Raw genomic sequence first — 8,506 nt, 5'->3', positions numbered from 1 at the left:
TCAAAAGAAGATGGAAGGAATACACAGAGTCACTGTACCAAAAAGAATTAGTCCATGTTCATCCTTTTCAGGAGGTGGCATATGATCAAGGACCAATGGTTTTGAAGGAAGAAGTTGAAGTTGCACTGAAGGAATTGGTAAAGAACAAAGCTCTAGGAATTGATGGAGTGAATACTCATTGAGATGTTTCAACAAACAGATGTGATGCTGGAGGCACTCACTCATCTATGCCAAGAAATTTGGAAGACAGCTATCTGGCAACTGACTGGAAGAGATCCATGTTTGTACCCCTTCTAAAGAAGGGTGATCTCACAGAATGTGGAAATTATCAAACAATATCATTAATATAACACATAAGTAAAATCTTGCTGAAGATAATTAAAAACCGATTGTAGCAGTATTGACAGAGAACTTCCAGAAATGCAAGCTGGATTCAGAAGAGGACATGGAACAAGGGATATCATTGTTGATGTTGGATGGATGTTGGCTCAAAGCAAAGAATACCAGAAATATGTTTACTTGTGTTTTATTGACTATACAAAAGTACTCAGTTGTGTGGATCATAACAAATTATGGATAATATTGAGAAGAATAGGAATTCCAGAACACTTGATTGTGTTCATGAGGAATCTGTACATATACCAGGAGGCTGTCGTTTGAACAAAACAAGGGGATACCGTGTGGTTTAAAATCAGGAAGGGGATGTGTTAGGATTGTATCCTTTCACCATACTTATTCAATCTGTATGCTCAACAAATGATCTGAGAACCTGGACTATATAAAGAAGAACATGGCATCAGGATTGGAGGAAGACTCATTAACAACTTGTGATATGAAGACACCACAACTTTGCTTGCTGAAAGTGAGGATGACTTGAAGCACTTGCTGATGAAGATTAAAGACTACACTTTACAGTATGGATTACATCTCCACATTAAAAAAAAAAAAAAAATGAAAATCCTCACAACTGAACCAATAAGCAGCATCACCAATAAATGGAGAAAAGATTGAAGCTGTCAAAGATTTCGTATTAATTGGTTTCACAATCACCAATGGAAGCAGCAGTCATATTGTCAGAAGGGACCATTCCTTGAAGAAGGATATCATGCTTTGTGAGGTGGAGGGTCAACAAAAAAGGGAAAGGCCCTAAATGAGATGGATTGACAAAAGTGGCTGCCACAGTGGGCTCAGGTGTGGTAATGATTGTGAGGCTGGCACAGAACTGGGCAATGTTTCATTCTGTTTTACATAGGGTCACTATGAGCTGGAGCTGACTCAACAGCACCTAACAACAACAAGCATCAAGACAGTAAAATTGCTTCCCTGCAGGATACTGTCTCTAGATTAACTAAGAAGAATGAAGAATTGCAATGTTAAATCTCAATGCTGTCTCTTCTGCTCTCCTGCCAGCTGCTACCCCTTTTCACCCTTCTTTGCTTTCCTACTCCTCTGATAATCCTGTGTCTGAACTTCCTTTCTCCTGTGGGGGAAAAAAAATGAGCAAATAAAACTTTGCCTAAAATACCCTTTAAAATTTTTCCTAGCAATGATACCAAAGATTCCCCTTATACCATTTTTGAACATGGACAGGCTCAGAATTACGTAGCATTGTGAAAAGGTTTTCCTAAAGTCCATGAAGATAAAAAACAAAAAACCCACAGTGCCTTTGAGTTGATTCTGGCTCATTGTGATCCCCATTTGGTTTCCAGTGGTGTAAATCTTTATGGAAGCAGACTGCCTCATCTTTCTTCCATGGAGTGGCTGGAGGATTTGAACCACCAACCTTTTGGTTAGCAGCCAAATGCCTTAACCACTACACCAACAGAGCTCCCTAAAACTCTATGATGACTCCTAAAAATTTTCTAAGGTATTTAAAATCCTTGTTGAAGCCTGCTAGCGTGGGCTCCCTGACTTATATTATCTTGTTCAAATGATTATTGGACCAGAAAAGCCCAATTATGACCAGAACAGGCAGAATGGAAAGACTTCAAGAATAATTTAGCCTTAACTATTGATAAAACAGCCACCTAGCTATTGGAAAACTCTTTGGGCCTTAACTAAAAAATTGCTAAATGCTATCCCAAAGTCCTTTCCTCCACTAATTGGACTAAAAACCACTCTTGTAAACAAAATAAAGATGAAAGTGTTTATGATTATCAGACTCAGCTGTTCCAAAGTTTTGTGAACACTCTGGACGTTCTTTGACAACCCTGATGCTTCTGGAGATTTCAATGCTGTTTTCATATCCAGTCTTAAACCTGAGATCTCAGCCTTAATAAAGAGGCATCGATTAATCTTTGTTGAACTAACAAACTTAGCTTACAAACTTCCCCAAACTCTTCAAATTGTAAAGGTTTCTAAAGCTAATAAATCAATGGCCCTTGAGTTGCAACAATTACAAATTTCTAATCAAAAGAAAAATGCTAAACCTTCCAATGGCCCAAAGGCAGATATTTGTCACTATTGTAAAATAAACAAACTGGGTGTTGGAAAAATGAATGATTTAAGTTAAAAAATAAACAAAAGACTGACATAACCCCCTTAAAAAACCCTACATTCTCATTCAGAATGAAGGGGCTTCAGGAACAAAACAGGAACTTTTCTCCTATGGTGTCTCTTAACCCACAAGGAGAAACTATTTATTAATGGAGACCTTGCCAATTTTTAATTGATACTGGAGCCAGCCTGTCTGCTATTAACCCTGTTTACAAAAACCCTTGCTGCAGAGTACTAAAACCTCAAAGTCATAGGGGCCACCAATCAGGAACAAATGTTTATTCATTCCCAACCTGTTCCAATATCTCTTGGTCCTATAGAAAGTTTACACTTTTTTTTGCTCAGTTCTGATACCTCTGTCAATCTACTGGGGAGAGATATTTTATCAAAAAGGAATCTCCATTTACAATGTAATGAAAAAGGGAAAATATGATTGAGTCCCTAAGTCAACAGAGACAGGCTCTGAATTAGACAGGAAGAAGAAGCTATTTGCTATATGCAATCACTTGTCATGACTCTCCAAAATTCAACTTAGCCTGGAGCTCTCCCTTCTGATATCTTTTCTCTAGTTTCTGAAACTTTATGAACTACCACATCTACAGATGTAGGTTAAGTTTTTCAGCTAAGCTGATTAAAATTCAAATAGAGCTATTGCAGTGTAGTAAATTACTTAGTGTGGCTTTTCTACCCATAAGTCTTTGTAAACTCCAAGGTGGGATTTTCTATGAGCAACTGAGGAACTATCCACCTGGGTTATTTCTGTTGGGCGTGGCACAATACAATGTTCTGGGAGGTTCCCACTCTCTCTCACGTGCTTAGAGTTCTGATGCTGTGATTGGCTAGTTTGACCACCCTTCCGGGCTCAAAAGGAGGCCTCCTGGAGGCAGAACTCTCTCTGACTGCTGGTGGAGGAAGACGTGTTGCCGAAAGAGACACGCACGCCTGAAAGAGACACGTGCTGCTGGGAAAGAGCCACAAGAGACACGCATCGCTGAGTGAGACACCGAGGGACCGGCACTGCTGGGAAAGAGACTGTGAGAGACTCTTGGCTGAGGGACGGTGGGCTGGGAGAGAGACTGAGCATTCTTCCTGGACTTGAGTTGTAGCCTGGTGCTTCCCTAATAAACCCCATAATCTGTGAGTTCTGTGTGGCCACTGCAGTGAATTATCGAACCCAGGAGAGAGGTGGTGGGTGCTTTGGGAGGAACGATTGGTGAAAGGGCTGGAGGGAGGCAGCATGTTTGGTCTTGCAGTAATAGGCCTTGGGTTACTGCTGGTAATCCTGCCTTCCCCTTGTAGGGTTAGAGGAGGTCAGAACATGTGGCCTCCTTGTCGTTTTTGCAGCTATCTAAACAGTGAAGAAATAATTTCTTACTATAGGAAATTACTATTAAGGAATTTTTGCATTGATGAATGGCTTCTTTTCAGATCCTAATGAAACCCAGGTCATAACTTAACCTTCAGTCTTAACACAACCCTTACTTTAAGTCATAAAGTCACCAAGAAGAGCTGGCTAAACAATCTTCAAAACCCACGAACAGTACTCTTTGTATTCTAAGTCCATATCAACAACTGTGGAACAGATTCATCTGATTAATTCCTCAAGAGGGGAGGCTAAGTCAGTTTGTTCTCATTTACTGGGAACAATCTAATCACACTCATATGAATAACCTAGCTGACATCAGACCTATAGAATCTCTTCCAGTGTCTGAATGTCTATCTTTTACGCCCTTACAAGTTACTGATTGGTTTGTGACCAACTGGCTATCACACTCAGGCATCTATTGGTTAGTCTTTAACAGCACCTTTGGCTATGTGGACCCAATTTTGAGCCCTGCCTCCTGCCAAACTGGATTAGAAGATGCACTCTGGGCCTGAGATACAGTCAAGGACATAAACTCCCTTCAGCAGTTAATGTATCCATATTAAGAGCTCAATCAATGTTTCATTGGCTTGATCATTTAGCAATAGTATTCACACCTCTAGTAGGATTTGAAGATGTAATGGCACATGTGGAAGTATTAATCAAATATTTACAAACTGCCCTAAATGATAGTTCCCATAAGCTTCGAGAGATCAATACCAAAATAGTAATGATGAGAAAAGTAGCACTCCAAAATAGAATAGCCCTTGACATTCTCCCTGCAGCCCAAGGAGGTGCTTGTACCAAAATAAAATATGATTGCTGTGTCTATATTCCTGACAATAGTGCTAATATCCCACTCTATGTTATCATCGGTAATGTATAGTAGTAATAATCCTGCTTCCTCCTTGACTGATATGAGTAATTGTTTTCTTCTTGAAATAGATGGTGGGAAAATTGCTATACTTTATTTTGGAATCTATATTTCTCATTGTTTCTATTCACTTTTTTTTTTTTCTTGTTCTTGTTTCTATTCTTGTCATTATAAAATGATGTTTTGCTTTCGTTCAACACATTTTATCCATGAAATACTTCAAAACTATTTGACCCTTCACATAAAATCATGCTGCTTTCACTGGCCTTCACCACTGACCATGTTGTTTAATCACCTCCCTTTTGTCTCCCTGGGTATGTTTCACCTTGACCTCTATCATTCTGTGATAATGACAAAGAAATATTTCTCAAATGTGGCCTTGTTTGTTAAGATGTTCCCCATAAAAGCTACTTACCCTGAAGATGAGGCATATTAGCAAGGTCAAGAAAATAATTTTCATTAACGAAAGTTCCTCAACAAAATAGAAAGAGTACTTGTAGCAGAAAAGCTACCCCATTGTGGGTGATCAGCACCTCCTAGCAGAGGCTTGATCAAAAGGGGGAAATGTAAATGAAAAAGTTTCTAACTGGAGGCACTTGTATCAGACATAAGAATGATGAGGCCAACATGTATTCCCAGGAAGCAAAAGGTCAGGATGTAAGCCATTTGTTCATGGGAAGAACTTGTCAATATGTACACTAGTTGTTCCTGGGGAACTGTATTCATGACTGCAATCATATGTAACCAAACCAGCTGCCTCCACTCACTTAAGTGGTAACTCATTCCCTCCTAGCCAGGCTGCTGACCTTTACATTTCAAAGGACATCAGGCTGAAGCCGATCTTATCTATAATCAATCATTAACTCCCTGCCTTTCCTTTGTTCTCTATGTATATAGATCCTTCTCTCCCTTTGAACAGTGGAATGTTTGGTATTTTTACTTAGCATTGAACAGCTCAAGCTGTATTATTTCTCAATATAGCTCTTTTTCTTTCACTCATAACAGTACAAGATTTTCTTCTTTGACAAAACTAAAATAAAAAATCAGAAATTACATGAAGAATGTCATAAAAAAGAAAGAAGAGTTTATTGGACAAACTGTATGATTAACACCCATAAGTTCTTAACAGTAAAATTATAGCATATATTTCTCTAGTCAATAAGAAAAAGAAAGGCAATTGAAAGCTCACTTAATTTTGAGTAATTTTGGGAGTGAAAGAAAAGAAAATGCTCAGAACATTCTCATTCTAAAGGGATAGATTTAGTTGCAGAAACATTTCTGTCTGTGTGAATCCAATTACACTAGTTGGTTCTCTAATGTATAATATTTACATATTCAATATTGTGAAAAAGGTTTATTGGTTTTCCATTTTTACAGTTAATTACAAGAAAAATATATAAAATGTAATTACAAATATATAATGGAAAATAGTAGTTGGCTTATTAACACAGATATATAATAGAAAATAGTAGTTGGCTTATTAACATACAAATATTGGAATAGTTAACAGAAGATAAAAAGAGGAGGGGAGAAGTGGGGTGGATGCTGAGGTAGTAGAGATGTACTTATTTACTAATTTTATAGAGCAAAGAGTTAATAAATGTAAATATAAAATATCTCAAAATTATGAAGATAAATAGTAAAATAACTAAGCCTAAGGTCCATGGTAGCATAGTGGTTAAGACACTTGCCTGCTAACCAGACGGCTGGCGGTTCAAACCCACCAGCCACTCCTCGGAAGGAAGGTTGGGCAATCCTACTTCCGTAGTGATACTGCCTCGGAAACCCAAGGAGGGGTCGCTATGAGTCGGGGCCGACTCAACAGCACATAACAACAACAACAACAAGGTCCATGGGAGCTCTGGTAGCATAGTGGCTAAGACACTTGCCTGCTAACCAGACGGCTGGCGGTTCAAACCCATCAGCCACTCCTTGGAAGGAAGGTTGGGCAATCCTACTTCCGTAGTGATACTGCCTCGGAAACCCAAGGAGGGGTCGCTATGAGTCGGGCCAACTCGATGGCACATAACAACAACAACATAACAAGGTCTGCCTGACCCAAGCCATGGTATTTTCAATCATTTCATATGTACCTGAAAGCAGGCCAATGAATTAGGAAGGCTGAAGAAGAGTTGATGCTTTTGAGCTGTGGTGTGCCAAATAATACTGAACGTACTATGGACTGCCAGAAGAATGAACAAATCTGTCTTGGAAGAAGTACAGCCAGAATGCTCCTTGGAAGCAAGAATGACCAAACTTCATCTCACTTACATTGGTCATGTTGTTAAAAGAGACCATTCCCTGGAGAAGGATATCATGCTTGGTGAAGTGGAGGGTCAGCAAAAAAGGGGAAAAGGGGAAGACCCTCAATGTGATGGATTGACACATTGGCTGTTGTGATGTGCTTAGGTGTAGCAAGGATTGTGAGGATGGTACACAACTAGGTAGTGTTTGGTTCTGTTGTACAAAGGGTCACTGTGAGTCAGAGATGACTCAAAGGCACCTAACAGCAAGGGATGGAAAAAGAAAGAGGAGAGAGGAATTAATGTAAGAGCACTAAATTACTCACCTCTCATAGCATGAAGTCAATAGATACTGCTCAAATTTTGCAAAGCAAGAAACAGAGGAATAAGTAGAGTTTATAATGGTAACTATTGGATTAAAATACAACGTGTTTAAAAGGAGCTTGTGATAGTTGGGGTTGTATGTCAACTTGGCTGGACCACGACTCTGAGTGGTTTAAGCAGTTGTGATGTGGTTATTCCCATGACGAGATCTGATGTATATGCTTTGAGCAGCCAGTCATTTGAAAGAGAGTTTCCTTAGGGGCGTAGCTTGCTTCCAATAGATATGTGGACGTCATGGGAGAATTTAGGAACCGTCGGTGGATCTGGATCCTGTGGTGTTGCCTTCAACTGTCTGTGAGTGAACAGTCCACCATTTTGCCTGGTGATCTTGGATTTGTCATCCGCTGGAGTCAACAGCCAATATACTGCCTGCCAATCTTGAGCTCCTCATTCCCCACAGCTGCATGAGTTGGGAAAAGCCTCCAGCTTGACGTTTGATCCAGGAACTTGGGAGTTGCCAGTTGCTATAACTGTGAACCATTTTCCTAAGATAAATTTCTCTCTCAACATATATAAGTGTTACTGGTTTTGCTTCTCTAGAGAACCCAGCCTAACACAGAGTAACATCTGAAGAGTTAACCTGCGGTTTTGTTCTGTTTACAATACTCATGCAAGTGGATGGAAGATGAGTCAAGAAGTAGAGGTAGAGTAAATAGAGAGTAAATACAGAGTACATCTTCTTTCTGGAAGCAGGAAAATTTAAGCAGAGACATAGAGGAAGAGGAAGACTTGTCTAAATGAGGACAAGAGGAAAGAGAATTCCAGGCAGGGGAACCAGTCTAGAGGAAAGAGATATAATAGAGAATTCGAGAAGCTGAAGGAAGCTTAGCAATAGAGGTATGTAGTAAAAGGGGGAAATTGAAATGAGGCTAGGCCAGAGTCAGGGCTTGTGAGCCACCTTAAGGAAAGGAAGCCAGTGAAGTGTTCTAAGTGGTGGAATGTGCAAGCTATAGGTATGTGCCACTCAAATCTTCCTTCAAAAGATAACCTTCTGCAAGGAGTTAACAGCCTCTAGCTGCCATACTTTCAAGATCTGTCATGACATTTATATTTACAGACAAAGAAGGGCATTACTGTGCTATCTAGTGTGATAGATCCTGATTACCAAGGGGAAATTGGGTTGGCTTTACATAATGGAGGTAAAGA

Source organism: Orycteropus afer, unplaced genomic scaffold (assembly GCF_000298275.1).
Source record: "Orycteropus afer afer isolate SDZICR_OR568_19922 unplaced genomic scaffold, OryAfe1.0 scaffold00045, whole genome shotgun sequence".
In the NCBI taxonomy this organism is placed as follows: domain Eukaryota; kingdom Metazoa; phylum Chordata; class Mammalia; order Tubulidentata; family Orycteropodidae; genus Orycteropus; species Orycteropus afer.
The sequence above is the reverse complement of the archived record's forward strand: the minus strand, read 5'-3'. Positions refer to the sequence as shown.